This window comes from Sycon ciliatum, chromosome 6 (genome assembly GCF_964019385.1).
Source record: "Sycon ciliatum chromosome 6, ocSycCili1.1, whole genome shotgun sequence".
Lineage (NCBI taxonomy): Eukaryota > Metazoa > Porifera > Calcarea > Leucosolenida > Sycettidae > Sycon > Sycon ciliatum.
Genome location: NC_088648.1, coordinates 23864458 through 23883681, shown reverse-complemented (window position 1 = coordinate 23883681; position 19224 = coordinate 23864458).

Below are 19224 nucleotides of genomic sequence, written 5' to 3'. Positions count from 1 at the left end.
TTGACCTTCACACGTACATTAGTGTGCTGGTCGATCGTGCTAGCTGTTCCGCTGTACGGTGCATGTGTGCCTTAATTCTGAACTCTAACACAGAGATGGGTACATCGTACCAAAGGAGAATGCCAAAGAGGCAGAGACGTGCAGCTACACAGCCAAATCAAAATAAAAAGCAGCTGAACTTTTACCTTATTTATTTATTTATTTATTACAGCATCTCATAGCACAGTGAGAACACACTGGCCAATGCAAAGACTTTTTGACTTTTTCCGTGAGGATCTAAGTTCGATTTTGTCAGCACGCAAGTACATCGTTGTTGTGGACTTTTTGTGTGAGGAACAACACGGTGATGGATGTGTGTGCAGTTTCTAGCGTACACTACAGAGAGTCGGCTAGGACTATCTCTAGCGCACACTACAGAGAGTCGGCTAGGACTATCTCTAGCGTACACTACAGAGAGTCGGCTAGGACTATCTGTAGCGCACACTACAGAGAGTCGGCTAGGACTATCTCTAGCGTACACTACAGAGAGTCGGCTAGGACTATCTCTAGCGCACACTACAGAGAGTCGGCTAGGACTATCTCTAGCATACACTACAGAGAGTCGGCTAGGACTATCTCTAGCGCACACTACAGAGAGTCGGCTAGGACTATCTCTAGCGCACACTACAGAGAGTCCGCTAGGACTATCTCTAGCGTACACTACAGAGAGTCGGCTAGGACTATCTCTAGCGCACACTACAGAGAGTCGGCTAGGACTATCTCTAGCATACACTACAGAGAGTCGGCTAGGACTATCTCTAGCGCACACTACAGAGAGTCGGCTAGGACTATCTCTAGCGCACACTACAGAGAGTCCGCTAGGACTATCTCTAGCGTATACTACAGAGAGTCGGCTAGGACTAGCTCTAGCGTACAGTAGTACAGCACGGTACTGTATTTTGCCCGACGCGTCTGGCCCTCTGATTGAATGCTCTTCAAGGTCACGGTCTCTGTCCCAAACACCACAAAAAATGCAGTGCACTGGTTTGTACACAACACCTGCATGTGACGTCATAGCGGGAGTGCAGGTAGCGAAGCTCGCCGGGCGAGCTTCAAAAACCTAAGAAAAGATATGGTAAAAACTTGTCAAAAATAATCGATAATTGTTTCCCAAACGATTAATCGATCGTTTGGCCAAAATACATTCATTTCCGAGTAGTCGGCGTAATCATTTCAGCCCTAATATTAAACATGTGTAAAATGTAATTCAAATCTGTGGACAGCAACTGTTTCGCTCTGTTAGAGCTCAAAATGCGATTCATAAACGTTTTTCTTTCAATGGTCAATCTGGCCCAAAGTGCAAAACTGACGCCCTGGACTAGATTTGATTACGCCATTGTGTTTGTGCCTGTGTACGCCCTGCAGCATTCCTATCACTTCTGGAATGTCAAGAGCCGTGCAGGTTGAGGGCGCCAAGCATGCACTTTGGGACAGATGTCACTGTGCACTACTGTACCATTATCTACAGCAGGGGGTAAAAGTGTTTTGCCTGGGGTCATTTCAGTATTGCAGTCTTTGAAAAAACATATGTAGCAAGATCAGGTCACACCCTCATTGTTTGCTAGTCACAAAAGTGAAATCCGAAGCTCACAAGATGATTGTACTCACAAACGTTCTAGGGATCTAAGGTTGGCGAATACATCCGCAGATAGATGGGTAAAGTGATTTTGCGACAATCTCCTGCACAGAAAAGGTCATGAACAGGTGCTAAGCTCAGTACACATTCAACCAGGCGTGGCAGGATCCGAAGATAAAGACCAACGGGGGTGCACATGATATGGATTGACAGAGTCTAATGTGAATGCCAGAAACTGACGAGAACGCAAGTGCAGCGCTGTACAAATTGGGAAGCGACCAAAGATTTCACACAGATTCAACATCTAAGACCGGATATGGGAGATGCAAGCGTAACCTCGGCAGTATATAACACATTCTCCTTCTGTACACATAGCTCGGATCTAGTTTTCGAACCTACAGTGCTTTTAACACAGCAAGACGTAACTTAGACTTTCCAACAGTTCCTGTACTATCCTGAAGAGAATGGAAAGAAAATTTTTCATAGAAAGAAGTGTCAACTTAATTGTGTGGATTTGCATCTTTGCATACGAAGGTACAGATTGCGAAACTCACAGATGTTTAAGATTTATCAGATCGCCAAATATATTAGGAGGAAGGCTTCCAAGTTGATTCGCTTCCAAGTTCCTGCATGAACAGAAGAAAGATGTGCAGAAAGATTAGATGGGAACCACCAGTAAAGTAAAGCTATTTTAGGTCTAATTGATATGGTGGAGCTCCGCGCCAATGAGGGCTGCTTTCTACCTGCCTACAGAGTTTCACAGGAATCATGAGTTTGGAAGTCTGGTAGTGCAGTAAAACCTGGTTTAAATGACCTCTCCTTTTAGCAACCATCTACTCTTAACGACCTTTTTTCCATGCACAGACAGTTCTACACACACACTGAAGAAGAGCACGAGCTACGCATCACGGCATCACGGCAACAAAGAATGGGCGTAGAGTTGTAGTAAGGCCGGTATGTCCAATATTCTTACTAGTTTCGTCATCATCCAGTAACTTCCGGCACTCTTTGTTGCCGTGATGCGTAGCTCGTGCTCTTCTGCATTGCGATTTCCTTCCCCTCTTGGACCTTACCGAACGTGAGCCTTCCAAGTTGGAAGGTTGTTGGTTTGCGCCTTGGAGAAGTGTTGGAGCTAGGTGTCAGGTCGCCGAATGTCTCAGTACTCCTTGTCAGTTTTGCGCAAATTTGTCGTACTCGCTGACTGTATAAGATCTGGTTACGTTGGCGGACAGTTAGTCATACCTCGTAACAATTTGTTTTTCTTCTTTTCACAATAATTTAATTGGCTCACCATCCGAGTTAAAATCTTTCAAATTAATAATTTTTTTCCGGATCAATACGATAAAGGGGGTGGGTAGAGGGAACAAGTTTCTATTTTTTTTAATCACGAAGAAACAAGAACGGTAAAAAGGAGAAGGACAAAATGTTACGAGTTGTGGCTAACTGTATACCAACGTAACGAAATCATTATACAGTCAGTGAGTGCGACAAAATGGCCCTAAACTGACAAGGAACACTGAGGCATAGTCTTCCTAGCTTCGTCATCAACCAGCAACTTTGTTGCCATGAGGCGTAGCCCGTTCTTTTCTTCATTACGCTGTCCCTCCCTTCTTGGACCTTTTCGAACCTGAGCCTTCCAAGTTGGAAGGTTGTTGGTTTGCGCCTTGGAGAAGTGTTCAAGCTAGGTGTCATGTCGCCTAATGTCTCAGTATTCCTTGTTAGTTTTGTGCCATATTATCGCACTCCCTGACTGTCTATGATCTGGTTACGTTGGTGGACAGTTAGTCATAACACGTAACATTTTGTCTTTCTCCTTTTTCACCATTATCAAACTGGCTCGCCATCCGAGGTAAACAAGAATGGATGCCGCAACTTCGAGTTTGACAAAAAACGGCCAGGGTTTGCAATTTCTCCTTTGGTAAAAATTATCACACCTCTTTCTGTTCCATACATTAGTGTTTAATTTAATATTCCATAAATGAAAACTTGGTTGTGAGCAACACTGGCTAACACTCAAATCACTACTTTTCAACAGAAAAATATTTTATTTCAACGTTTCGGTCATGAAATAACCATCATCATTCCTGATGATGGTTATTTCATGACCGAAACGTTGAAATAATTTTTTTTTTCTGTGACAAGCAGTGATTTGAGTGTAAGCCAGTGTTGCTCACAACCAATTATTTTGCTTATAAAGCTGGGTGATGCGTCCTACAAGATTTTATTGAATCAATGGTTATGTATATTCACTGAAGATTGTAACGAACAAAACCGTTCTGAACATTTCTTCTTCTTTGTATATGTTCATTTCACATTTCACATCGACATTGCTCTCGCATGTCTGCTACTATTGTAATAAAGCATGGTTTCCGCACAGCTAGTACTCTTGATTATTAATTAAAGTTGCTAAAAGACTTGTTCACTATAAACAATTAACGAGAGAGCTTGGAAGCTCAGGGCCCTACGCCACGCTTTTTTGCCTTGCTCATCATGCATGTTATTAGAACTGGTGGAACTTTCTCTTTGGCCCCAACTTCGTTGCGGTCTTAAGGTGTTTGACATCGACCATGACGGCTACAATGCCCAACCATACCACAACGAACTGATCGGCTACATCATTGTATTGCAACAAGTTTCCATCTGTTCGAATAACATGCATGATGAGCTAGGCAACAAAGCATAGCGTAGGGCCCTGAGCGAAAGGAACAAGCAGCTGCTCCGATAGCACGGCGCAATCAAACAATTCAGAATTCAGGTTCTTGTTCAACCTGTGCAAAGCCCAGATTCGAATGCTGATTGACCATGCATTCTTTCAGAAGTCTGAAATCCGTCGTGAGTCTCGTTGCCAAGGAAAGTTGTTCTAAGCGTTTTCATATCCATCACGAAGTTTTTGTTAACGGAGGAAGTTTTTGTGGATCCTGGCTAGCGCCAGACGTTACTGCACTATCACCCCGCATGCATTCCCCCGATACACTTCGCATACATATATGCCTGGCTCTACAGTCTCTCATTTCTTGGTGCTGACCACTTTAATGCTATACATAATGCTACTATACATACTCATTCTCTTGATGGTACGGTACGGAACAGATACGGGATAGCGCCAGACGTGACACAAACTAACAAACACCAAATTAAAGCTGTGGGGACCCTGGCTAGCGCCAGACGTTTGGATGTATCTTCTGCATGGCTGCGGGAATAAATAAACTTTGAAGAGAGTGCAACCCAACTCACAGATATGATAGATTAGTTAGGTGGTCAAAAACCTGGTCAGGAAGCTGCCTGATTTGATTTCGGCCCAACGACCTGCATGAACAGATGGTGAGGAAAATTCAACGAGAGCAGAACACACATACCTATACACTTCTATACCTATGCAGTCAAACCTGACAATTATGGACACTCAAGGGACTGAGTCAAAAGTGCTCAATTTACAGGTGTCCTCAGTCAATTCTCAGTCACACCTATTATCAAACAATCTGTATGTCATCTTGTTCTTTGCAATGAATACAACCATCCTATACACTTCTGCCATGTGTTTTATGTGCAATGTCATGTCCATATTCCAGGAGTTTGTCGCTTCGCACTCAAGCGGGACTAGCCCATTTCACTTCTGATGGAATGGTTGCGAATTTGCATCCAATTTTGGTGTGGTTCATGCAGTTCCGTGGTACGTGGATCGAGAAGGCACTTAACAGGTCTACCAACATAGGATGGTGCAGGGGTAGGCATCGGACGATGAGAATCGAACCAAGTATGTTTGTTTTTTTGGTCTTTTTTACTAGAGCCACGTAAACCCATCATGTGTGAGCCATGAATAAGAGGAGTGGCGGCGTGGTCTGGGATGCTCTGCCGGCCTTGGGTCTCGGCTTCATCACAACCAGGCACGCCAATAGCACAGAGTGAGAGAGAGAGAGACGAGACTTGCAGTTTTCCACAATATTACACTCAAGCATTAACCCTTTCTTTCTTTTCCTGGTATCTCATTTTTCCCTCGTACATAGACTTCATCTTGCCCCTAAAAGTGGCTGCTACCCCGCAAAAATCCGGCGCCACATGGTACTAGTACGGTAAAATCTAGAGCTTCAACGAATATTCTATTTGACAAACGAACGAATATTCGTCCATAACAAACGAATAACAAATACCCGTATTCTCTTAAAATGCTGAATTATTTCTAAGGTAGAAAGGAAAAGGACATATATTTTCCCCTTTAGAATATTCGTTCGTTTTGACACGTGCGCACACTCTGCTCCTGTCCATCTATTTGTAGTAAATCTCGAACGGATGGAGTGATATGTACATGTGTTATGTGTTGAGAAAGGGGACTATGACTCACAGGAGTAGTTGACATGACTCCACTAGACATCTACTTGGTCTAGAACAATTGGGGACTAGCCAAACTCTTTCTAAGATTCTTTTGGTATAGAATATTCGATTCATTTACAAAAAAATCGATTTAGTTCCTTTTTAAATAATTGTTTCGACCTTAGCAATATTAAACTCGGGTATTGAGCCAATAATGAGAAGTAGAAAGGAAAAGGACATAATTAGAGTTTTGTGCCTAGTTGTTGCACTTTCTGACTGTGTATAGTATCTAGTTACAGTGGTGGAGAGTTACTCTTAACTCGTTTCCATAATTCCATAATAATCAAGGTTAACAAAATTCTATTTTGTTTAGAAATTGGTTGGAACACATCTAAAGAAGAACCTCAGCCAAGAAAATTCCAGCATTCCGATTTAAACCGGGTCTACACCCTTTAGCAAGCTAGCAGATCATATCGTGAGCCAGCGCACTCGAAAAGTGAAGTTATCCGGCTGCACGTTACATAAGAAAGTCTAACTTTTAGCATTTCACGCGTTGCTTAAACGCGCACACATATTACGTTACAAGAAAGTAAGCAGCAAAATCTGCATCCACTTCATCACCACCTTTGCGCTATATGGGGGGGGGGGCTACTTTCTTGATATCAATTATTGTCTTTAAATATGTCGTTTCTACGAGGATCTGTACAAGAACTTTTTTGACGGTAACAGGGAGAGTATGTTGCAAGATGAAGGCGGAACTTGCGCAGTTTTCCGGGATTGGGCTTTTGATTGTGCTCAAACTGTAAAAAGCCGTTTCTGGAAAACCCTGGATATAGAATCGAACCTGTCGTTGCAGTCACGTGAGAAAAATGTACTTGAAGTACAACAGTAGATATTTGTCACAGGATAAATGTTTCTTCAGAAAACCAACCATGCCATTGTAATACTACCTACACCTAGACAATTTGGAACAGTTAATATTGCATTTTGGTACTATTGTAGAGCCGAAAAATGCCAAACAGAAAGTCGCAGAGGACCAATCAATTCACTCTCCTGTGGTTTGCTTAGCACAACATTCTTCATGCAAGACTAACTGCGTAATTCAACTCACAGACTTTTAAGATTGATCAGATTGCCAAATATATTATGAGGAAGGCTTCTAAACTGATTCGCTTCCAAAGACCTGCATAAACAGAAGATAAATGTGCAGAAAGATTAGATGGGAGCCATCAGAAAAGTAAAGCTATTTTAGGTCAACTTGATATATTGGAGCTCCACCCCCGTCTAGTTTGTACGTTTAGTGTGTGTGTACCGTAAAGTCCGCTGCAAACGCCCACCCATGTTTGCAAGATCTGCTGGCCTGTACGCAATGACCCCATGCACTGTCACCCCTACTGTACGAAAGTGCATCTCACACCAACCATAGTGTGCTTTGCTACGGTGAACTATGTCCACGCTCCTGGTTTCAAAATCTCTTTGGGCACTAGCTATGACCTAGCTCGTAGAGATTTGATGATGCTGGTTGTTTTATTTCACAAATCCAAACAAGAGTTTCTACCAAATAACACAGTAGCGAAGAAGGGAGCATGGTTACAGCACAGTTAGTACTCTTGATTGCCATATTAAGTTAAAGATGCTGTCTTCAAAACACTTGTTTACAATAAGCAATTAACGAGAGAGCTTGGAAGCTCAGGGCCCTACGCTATGCTTTTTTGCCTTGATGACCTAGACAAAAAAAGCATAGGGATGTTATAAATTCTTTAAAAAATTCCTTTTTTTTTTAAAGACATAACCTGGGATTCGAACCCGCACTATCGCGACCTACATGCATCCCCCGATACACTTCGCATACATACTAATTCTTCCAAGATTAGTTGCTTCACATTATGATCTTGCATTTGAAAGCCCTATTTGAATATGCATTGTGGCCAGCCGTCTTTGATGGTACGGTACGGTAGGGATAGGTACGGGACAGGTACGATCGAGGGTAATACGACACCGTCTCCCGTACCGTACCATCCAACACAGCTGGCCACATACAGCTGCCCGCAATATTCAAATAGGGCTTTCAAACGCAAGATCATAACGTGAAGCAACTTGGAAGAATGGGTATGAATGCGAAGTGTATGGGGGAATGCATGTAGGGCGATAGTGCGGGTTCGAATCCCAGGATATGCCTTAAAAAAAATAGGAGAATTGAAAAATTTATAACATCCCTATGCTTTTTTTGCCGTCAGATACGGGATAGCGCCAGGCATGACACAAACAAACAAACAAACAAACAAACACACAAATACCAAATTAAAGCTGTGTGGACCCTGGCTAGCGCCAGACGTTACTGAAGTAACGTCTTCTGCATAGCTACGGGAATAAATACACTTTGAAGAGAGTAAAACCCCACTCACAAATATGTTAGATTAATGAGGTTGTCAAAAACCTGGTCAGGAAGCTGCCTGATTTGATTTCGGCCCAACAACCTGCATGAACAGATGGTGAGGAAAATTCAACGAGAGCAGAACACACATACCTATACACTTCTATACCTATGCAGTCAAACCTGACAATTATGGACACTCAAGGGACTGTGTCAAAAAGTCCTCAATTTACAGGTGTCCTCAATCGTCAGTCACACCCATCACCAATAAATCTGTATGTCATCTTGTTCTTTCCAATGAATACAACCATCCTGTGCACTTCTGCAATATGTTTATGTGCAATGTCATGTCCATGTACCAGGAGTTTGTCGGATCGCACTCAAGCGGGAAAAGGCCATTTCAATCCTGATGGAATGGTTGCGAGATCGCACCCAATTTGATGTGTTCCATGCAGTTCCCTGGTACGTGGATCGAGACGACACTTGACTGGTCTACCAACATAGGATGGTGCAGGAGTAGGTGTCAGAAAATGAAAACCAAACACCATCTGTTGTACGTGGAATTACTTGCAGTTTCCCACTGCATTATACTCTAGGGGCACTCCGGGAATTTTTTCGGTCGTGTGTTCTCTTCATGGGGGCCTTATCTCGCCCCCAAGGAATGGGGAATAGCGAAAACTAGACCCAAAAAGTCGATGTATGAAGCCAGGGAGGGCAAAGTTTGTCTCCTCTTTTGATGGTTTTGATGACGTCACGTGCGATTAGTATTCAAATTCTCTCCATTTGAAGATCTTAGTTGTTTGAATATGTTCTGGTGATGAAGAACGATGTTTGGTCAACATTCCCAAGCTTCACAACTGCAATCATACTCATACACGAGATAAGGCCTACATGAAGAGAGCACACCACCGAAAAAATTTCCGCAGTGCCCCTTTAGCGTTTCTTTTCCCGGTTCTGTAAATCAACAAAATTTAATGTTGACCGGTAGAAACTTTGGTCGATCTCGAAACGAAACTTGTCGCCATCATAAAACTTTGGCCAATTGGGTTTAAAAAAAAGAAATCGATCGGTATGTGTTGCTGCCAAATGCATCCATGGCGCAATTTACACATCATTTGCATCCATCAGGCTCCATGACAAACTTTGGCCTGCGATTAAATTTGGCCGGTTGGTACCAAGCGAGGAAATCAGCGGAATTAAATCGCCAGCGAAAATTAGTTGATTTACAGTTTCTCATTTTTTCCCTTATACATAGACTTTATCTTGCCAGGCTTCTACCCTTCAAAATATCCAGGCGCCACATGGTTCTAGTATGGTAAAATCCCGCCAGAGCGCCCCTATCTCCGCCGCCCTTCGAGTAGGCCCAGGTTGGGAGGGGCGGATGGACGCAACTTGCTGCGTTATGTACTACATGAAAAGTTCTCACCCTACGAAAACTTTCGTGCATCTCGTACACCGACCAAAGGTCAAGAGCAGGGAGTCGTACAGACCCATCAAAACTCACGGTTTCTGGTCAAGAGGGGTATTGTTGCGTACAGCGCCCCCCCCCCCCCCCCCCCCCCCCTGACCCACTTCACAGCAGGATATTCCGCCTGGCTGTCGACACCAATGTCGGAACCAAAAAACACCTCAAACTGAACGTGACCTTCAACGGCTACTTCAGCATCCACTCCCGACCAGGCTCGATCTGTACACAATGACTGCCATGCGCACTCTGCGAGCTCTGGAAGCAGCCGTGATGTCTGCAGCCATCACGACAAGATCATGGAACACTGGAGTCGGCACTCAAAGTAAAGAACTTGTCGCTCTGCTCCCAGAGCTATCCAAAAATCGTTCAAGGTCACAAATCACCTTTTTATACATTTTTTTTTACGAAACCTCTAAAAGATCGTTCTCGCGGATTGTAGCCCACATCATGTTATTATGTTTTTTTAGATACAAGTTATGTTTAATTTTTGTATTATGTATCGGCACTTTATATTATTACAGGGTGCGACAGAGCTCTCGCCCATTGAAGAAAACATTGAGTCACCTCCACCATTACACTTCGCTCTTTAGCTGACTAAGCCCTCCTGCACACAACCATCACCATTGCGAGGACACTTCCGTATTCACTGATAAGCTATGTATTAGCGAAACAGCTGTCTGAAGGAGTTTATCAATATCGTCTACGGAAGTGTCCTCGCAATGGTGATGGTTCTGTGCAGGAGAGTCTAGTCGGCTAAAGAGCGCAGTGTAATGGTAGAGGTGACTCAGTATCGGTACTTTGTGGTAATTATTACATTTGGTTAAGACTTAAGCGTGCAGGAACCCCAGTACCACAGTCGATGTGTCCCCACTTCTTAGGCCGAAATCAGTGCAAACACGATTTTCACCACATTTCGCAACTCACAGGTGACAGCAGATTCAATTGTAAGCACCACAAATGAGACTGGAAGGACCTGTCCTCCTTCTACAGTTGGCCATTTTTCTCAGGTGACCACAATGAGAGGTTTGACTGTACATGTATTTTCTTTTGTTCTCAGCTCCACTGCAGCCAATCAATCATCTGTCTGTTGTGAAATGATGTGTTGTTTTCCTGTATGATGGCCCCAAACTGTCTCGTCTAGTCGCGTGCATGTGTGATATGAGCATGCGCGATATTGTAGTCGAGAGTCCTTTTGTCAGTCTTCTTGTTCGTCCCTTTGAGTATTGTCTCCATTTCCGTCTTGTCAATATAAATAATGTAAAACAAACAAGTCTTGTCCTTTCTGTCCTGCGTCCCGGAGAATGGAATGGCTGAGATTTCGTTACATGACCAACACCCAACCAAGGCATTTTAAATCCCTTTAATTGTTTAGTTGGTCTCCAGACGTTCCCTTGGGCCTTCATCAGGGAGTATATGGCTGCGTTTACGTGACTTGGCATAACCCACGGCCAGTTTTCCGTTTCCAGTCCCGCATTTCCTTTTTGGTTTTCGTACGTTGACACGATCACAGCTGATCCGAGGTGGTCTCCATTTGTATCGTTTCACGCGTCTACACGGGGCAAAGGATCCGCCAAAGTTCGTCATTAGAGCACCTATCGTACTCAAGAAATAGTTGAAAACAGGCCACACGACAACACTCCTCACATGGCGAACATTGTAAAAACAATTCGTTTGATTTTCGGATCCGTATGAACGGGCGAAAACGAAACAAACGCGACAGAAAAGCAGGCCAGCACACCGTTTCGACTTTCACACACCCAAATTTATCCGGCAGGACATTTCGTTTTCAAATTCTTCTACCTTGGCCAGCGTTTTGGTTTTCATCCGTTTTGACATACAATTTTTACGTTTTAATCCGCTTATCGTGAACAATAACCATGCATTCGAAAGGATTATTGAGTTTTCACTCCCAGCGTTGTCGTATAAAAGCGGTCTAAGATGAAATTAAAATTAGGCCAGGGGGATGCAGTGTAATCATGGTAGTGGTGGTGTTGATGTGTGTGTGTGTGTGTGTGGGTGCGTGTGTGTGTGTGTGTGCGTGTGTGCATGTGTGTGTGTGTGTGTGTATGTGTGTGTGTATGTGTGTGTGTGTGTGTGTGTGTGTGTGTGTGTGTGTGTGTGTGCGTGCGTGCGTGCATGTGTGCGTGTGTGTGTGTGTTCGTGTGTTTGTTTGCCGGTGTGTATGTGTGTTTGTGTGATATAGACTTTGTATAAGGGTAGATGGTGGAATAGCAGTATTTAGGCTGTCCGTTGTTCCAAAGAAGTTGGATGTTTTTCCAACTTTGGTGTGGGATATACGGCATCCGACCGGTAACCGAATGGATAAAAAATCTGGTAAGAAGTACGTTGTCGCAGAGAAACAAGAAAGAAAGAAAATGGCTATTTCCCATCTACCCCGTACAAAGTCTATCTCTCTGACGTAAGATATATGGCCTATTCTGGGTTAATACCCTCATTGGGAGGATTTAAACGAAACATCAAGCTTTTATATCTCAGGAACGGCTCCTCCGACCAATCTGGGATATTCGCCATTGGAATCAGAGCATTTTTCACTACAGAACAATGGCAGTTCACGTCATGCATCAGAGTCCACCAAATACACATCACACCTTTGCATCCATTGCATAATTTTCGTCCAGAGTACTGAGATGCTCCCCTCCTCCCATTAGAACATTTTATTATGACTGCTGACTAGGATGTATTGATTTTGCAAAGCTCTATATGAGTCCTGAACATCACAAAGGAAATTTCAACTCACAAGTAAAGAATATTTCCAAGGTTGTCAAAGACATTACGTGGAATTGTTGAGATTTTATTATTCGACAAACCCCTGCATAAACAGAACATCATTCTAATGTGGTTGTCAGAATCGAAGGCTAGCCAATCTTGCTTGGTGATGCCACCATGAACAAGCATAACAAGTACTATACATGCATTATGAGGAAACTCAAGCAGGAACAGCATGAATGGCCTGAACAGAACGTGAACTTTTAAAAGGTGAGGACGACGAAGATGACGGAAATGAGGAAGGAAACACCGTCTCCGACGACGGCGCTACCACAGGCAACAGCGACAATACATTTCACTCTATTATCAGATTCTCTTATTGACCGCATGTCATTGCGGGAATAAAGATTTGAAACTACAACCTTGTGGACCAGCATTGCGTGAGTGCATGCACATTTTTGTAAAAATAGACAAAATAGTCATGACGACAATCACCCAATCACAATCACCATCACAACTAATAGGACCGTGAGACCCTGGGCGAAGTACGAAGACAAGTATTGCTCATAAGGTGGCCGTCTGGCTTCCAGTCAATCTCAATCTTTGTTTAGCACAGCAGAATGCAAATCATGTAATCCTCCATCTGGCGTTATCATGGTTTGGATTACCAGACCAGGCAAACAATATAAGAAGTCACTTACAGAGATATGGTTCGGTTGGAACTCGGAAAGGCATTTGGATCTATCGCTGTCAATCTCGAATTGCCCAGAGCGCTAAGAACAGAAAAATGATATGAGGGGAGAAGGGTGTGGAAAGTTCAGTGGCAAAGATTTGAATTCTCTAATTGCAGTACAACCACCACACTGCGACCATGATCACAGGTACATTGGTGGCCATAATGCAGTAAGTGCTGATCATGTTCACACTACGAGGGTCGTACGTCTAGACGTAAAGTTGTCATCCAAATTTCTCATAGTTGTGGTCTTTTTCTGGATTTGATTTTTCGCATGTTGCAGAAAGCGGGTCGTGGCTCAGGAAAGCCAAAGGCAACAACAAAAGTAATTGAAGTTGCCGATTATTCATAGGTTTGGACTCCCGGGGACGGAAAACGTGTTCACTCTCCTGCCAGCGTGATTGGAGCAAGTGCCTGTAGTGTCTTCTTTTGTTTGTTGCCTACATCTGCTGCAAGCGAGTCGTCATCCCTCTCGAGTGATTGTTCACTCTCTCATTGTGTGGGCTGACTGCCCCATTCCATCGCTCTAGCACTCTTTAACTCAGCGCTAGAGTAGTGGAGAGGGCAAGCACCGCATTATCCCCTCGGATAAGTGGTATGTCTGTTTTGCTCCCTATGACTGTCATCTCCTATGATGCCACAGCGCAACCATCGATTTCGCTCGTCTTGTGATAGGTCTCTTTCTTTGCATCGTGCTTCTTATATCCACGCCGTCTGACAGGAAGACACTTGGACATCAATGCAGGGAGTTTCGCAGAGGTCAGGTCTGCCCAGTGTATTATATTGACTTCCAAAATGCCTTCCCTTGCAGCAATCAGTGCTATATGCGTCTACCGCTTTCTATCCTTGCCTCCCAGTGCAATTGTTGGATCGCTAGGTCAAGATTTTCAAATCCGGAGTTCGCTCCGTTTTCCAGGTGCCGCCTACCACCCCGTCATCCCCTCTTTTCTGTCGATTTGATTTTCTTACTTCTGAAGTACCTTTACTCAGTTGTATCAGGAAAAACTATTATTTTTTGTTCACAGATGTCTTAGTGCTGAAATGATCAGTAGTCTTTTCAGCACTTTCTTTGATTTGGTCAATGGCCGTGCCACGCCTGGTCAGGCTTCACGTCTGCTTCGTCCCCTTTTTGCCGGGGCCCTTCCAGTCGATCCGCTGTTCAGTTCATTGGTAGTGCATACTGGAACTGCCTGCCGCCTGATGTCCGCTCCATAACAATTCCTTCTTCATTTAAGAAAGCAATTACAAACGATATCTTGAACTCTCTTACGCTCTCCTAAGATCTCAAAGACTCATAACTGTCAGCATTCCCTAAACCCTGGACCCTTTAGATCCGTTGCATCATTTCCATGAAACACTTCGTCAAATTAAAATTCGTTACTTGTAGTACTCCCTCATTGATTTGTTTCCGTCTTCTCTTTGGGCTTTGATCATGATTGTGTTTTCCTCTTCCTCCTTTTTTCTTATATGACTATTTATACAATAGAAGAAAGGGGCCAAGGAACTAAAAGTTATGCTATAATGTCCACTAGCAGCACCAGTTACAAAACAATCAGCTAATGTTCATGCGATAACTTATGATACCATGCGATAAAAGGGCACTGACCGACACTGACGAACTAAAACGATGACTACCTTCATCATTTTGCGAGAACTGTGACAATATGCCCAGCGACAAGGCAGATTTTGCCTGCGCTTCTGACGAAGAAAATTAAAGCAAAACAAACGAACAATCAGTCATAATCCTGCTGGTTTTTCTGTGCTCTAGGTGTATGTCAAACAATTATACCTAGCCGGCTGGACTTCTTACAGATTGTTGCGAGTGGAAATCTTTACAGGCGATTCAGAGTTTGAAATGCGTAAAGTTGATTTTGGATCCATAAACTCTGTGTCGGGAAGAGGGGGGGGGGGGGCGGGGGGTCTGGGGGGATACATGATAGAGCCCAAACTCCCTGCTAAATCAAACAGATAGCTCACGTACACTGTTTTCAGGTTTCCTGCGCATCTTATTAGACTTATTGTCGTTGCATCACATATGCATCCTCTACAGTCATAGGTTCCTTGGCAATATCCAATAAACGATGCACATAGCACCATTATGGTCCAGGTTAACATCTGCGCACAGGAGGTGGACAAGAAACATAAGAAAATAATCTGCATAGTTGAAGAATGGCAACTCACTAACACTCAGCCCTGCGCCCTAACCAGCACACTGGAAATTCACATACAATCAAAGCCGCTTAGCACATACTAGTAAGAACTTTGGCTAGGAAGAAAATTTTGATGTGCTCCCTAGTGGATAAATCCTATCAGGTTGCTGACTGCTGATTCCAACTCAAAACAGTGTATAACCACACCTACATGTATATCCTTTTATTTATGGTTGAATAAAACACTCTAGCACTAACTACCCTTCTCAATAGGTCATCTTGGCACCCACTGCGAATGGGCTGCTCTGCTATGAGTCATGGGGAAGCCCCATATGCACGCCAGCCCTTCTCGAAATCGCACTGCCACAAGTGACGCATTGCTGGAAAGGTCTTTGCCTTACCTTTCCAACAAGCTATCTTTTGAGAAAATCAAAGAAAGGACAACGTAGATATGAAGGTTTGTACAGTGACCAATGCTCGATGCGTACACAGTGCGTATTTGGACAAGTATACTCGTCCTTGGGAAATCACTATGGACGAGTATACTCATACTTGGGCTTCAAAGTGTTAAGGTAGCAGCCTACCCAAAAATTCGCTGAAAATGATTTTGTAAATTCATATCGAGTGCTATATCAGTTGAAAGAGCATGAATGGCTGCAACATCTCTGAAAATGTTGTCTCGATCTCACCAGCCGTTCATGAGTTATGGCCGAAAATGTGCCCTTGCAAGAAAGATTTTTTTGTTGCATGCCGTCATTTTTTGGCAGCACTGTATTTGATTCTGAGCAGACCGTGCGCAACTTGTCGTATCATGGAAACACGCGAAAGTGTGCAGAATTTTGCTCCAAGTCCAAAAAAAGTCCAACAAATCACGTTTTCTAGCCTCGTATTGGGCTGCACGGTGGCGGGCTTTGCCCGCCGCCGTGCAGCAGGACTTTTGCCAGCACCCTCGTGCAGTAGTGGAATGTGAGATGCGGATTAGACGGATTTAGACGGATTCATTTGCACCATGTCTACTCAAAACTCGAAATATGCGTACACTAGGTCAAGAGCTCACCATAATGGGTACAGATACAGCTAAATAGTGCGGGATGAACTGTAGCAATTTGGTTGCTGGTCTTGAAACGGTTTATCAGTTGTGCCAAGAGGGCCTGAAAACCAGAGTGTGTAGCTTGGGGCCTTTTCTGCTATGGGTGTCTGTCGCGGCGGAATTCCGTGATTACATCCTATTTGGCGCAGATCTGAGGCGGGAAATGGTGTAGTGCGTACAACTGAACTGCAGTTGTGCAGGAGGAGACCTGCTTGAATCCTGCTTGTACGCACTACATCACTAAAATGATGTAATCACGGAATTCCGCCGTGGCAGCAACCCTTCCGAGCTGCACACCCTGGTTTTCATATATTATTGGTTGTGCACATTCGATTGTATCCGTCGGATCAAAGTGATCTTGTCGGCTGGGATCAGGATCCAGTTTCCACAATCGAATGCAGCCTAGGAGAGTGGTCTGTTTGAATTCTTTATTCTCACAATGGCAGCATCGCCAATAAGAGATACGTTTATGAGAAGGTGAAATGCTGTGGGAGGGGCTGTGGGTTATGCACGTGGAAAGTAATTTACATATCTTTGAATTTTACAAGTATGGGAGAGGGTCAGCGCTGCAGGAGGAGATTGTGTTAATCAGCAGTGAGTATCTTTCTTGTTTGAAAGCAGGTCGGCAGGGGATGTCACGAATGCTAGTTGTTGTGGTTGTTGTTGTTGTTTGAAATGTATTATTCTCACGATGGCTTGTGGCCAATAAGAGAAAAATAACTACAGGCACGGATGTTGTTGTTGTTGCTGTTGTTGTTGTTGTTGATTTTTTTTAAGTCCCAACACAAGCAGGCGATGGCCTTCTTTTATACAATCATGTGAGTTACATGACAAGGTTGATAATACAGTAATAACACTGGTGAGGGGAGCAGAAAAATCACAAGTGAAAGAAGTCACCGAAGGTAACTGAATATCGGTATGTTACAGATGGAGCTGCGGGAAAAAGAACCCTGTTGAAAAACCGACAACACGGAGTACAACCGACCGATTTGAGGTCGGGAGGTTCGTTTATAGGGGATTCACACTCACGGGAAAACCCGAGGTCACGAGACAAGGTAAATGTTCAGGCCTTCGATCAACGGAGTGTTCACACCCGTGGTCAGTTTCCACTTGGCCGCATGTTTGGCCATGAATTTGTTTAGGGGCCATTAAAAAAATCTGTACTGCATTTTTGTATTACATTCTGTACTATATTTTGCATTCGCCATGCACGATTTTCCGATGGGCAATGTCTGAAAAATTAATGCAGGTTGCGATGCACTCGTACAACTAGGGTTCAGAGTTCTCGACAAAGACAAGATCTATGCATGCGCGTCTTAACCCTAGAACTACCGCAATTTCAACTACCCTAGAAGTACCGGAGGCATCATATGACTCCACCGGAATTAAACATACCAAATTGGAATTATTTTCGGCAATATGTGTAGAAACAGAAGTCCTCGGGGTAAAAGGTACCTTTTAAAAGGAAGAACCAATGACAGGTGCACTATCTTGGAGACCAGCAGCTGGCATTGCGCACAGCAAAAGGGCGACCTCTCGTCAGTTTACTGAAAAATATAAGAGCATTTGCTTGCCATGCTCATACTGCAAACTCTACATTTCAGTCCATTACCCCGGAAATGGCTGCTGCTGGGCCAACTTGCTGGATTTTTCTCAGCCAGGTTGGTCATTCTTTGAATGCTGTGATAAATACATTTACGAGCGAAAGGAGAACGTGGTGTCGCAACTCATAGCGAATGAATAATTTCGGTTCGACGTCGTGTCCGGAGACCATATTCGTGATCAAACCTCAAGTAGCAGAGTGGTTCCTGGAAACTATTTTTAGGGGTTTTACTTGACTAGATTAGCCAGCGCACGCGAAAATCGACCTTAGTGACACGCACTTCAAACTGAGAAAACGCACTTCAAACATTCTCTGTTTCTCTGTTTTCGTGTGATGTGTGATATATCAGGGAAAATGCTCTATCTTCTAAGACCCGTAACTCAAGTTTTACTCAAGATTTTTCAAACGTTTTTGCATTGAATTCTGCATGAATCCATCTGCCTTTATCCACTGTCATCTCAGTTTCTGAAAATATGTCACTAAGGGTGATTTTCACGTGTGCTGGCTCGTTCACACCCGTGGTCAGTTTTGCCTTGGCCGCACGTTTGGCCATGAACTTGTGGCGGGGCAACTAAACAAATTATCTGTACTGCATTTTTGTAGTACATTCTGTACTGTATATTGCATTCGCCATGCATGATTTTCCGATGGGCACTGTCTGAAAATGAAAGTTGCGATGCACTCGTACAACTAGGGTTCAGAGTTCTCGCCAAAGACAAGATGTACGCATGCGCGTCTTATAGCCATGGGATTTTTCCCTTGACGAACGCTCTGATGCCAACGTCCACGGCTTTGCCAATTTTTTTCCTGAGAGGTTCTTCCTTTCCCCCAGTACCATAGTTTCCATAACAACTTTCCCATAACCGTGGTTTTACCCGTGTGTGTGTGTGAATCCCCTATTAGCTACATTGTAGATGTGCTGACCAGGGGGAATGTATACCGATATGTACATAGTGGGGTGTGTGATTTGGTTAGTGCAAACAAAATTGATATTTACGTCAGAATGCAATAGCCACACCATGACATGTACGGGTTAGAGAAGAAAGACAAACAACTTCTACGTGACAGGCAGGATTTCCCTAATCAGGATCAGGACAAACCAAGCATACCGAGATTGTACTAAACCCTTGCATTACCGATTGAGACTTTACAAATC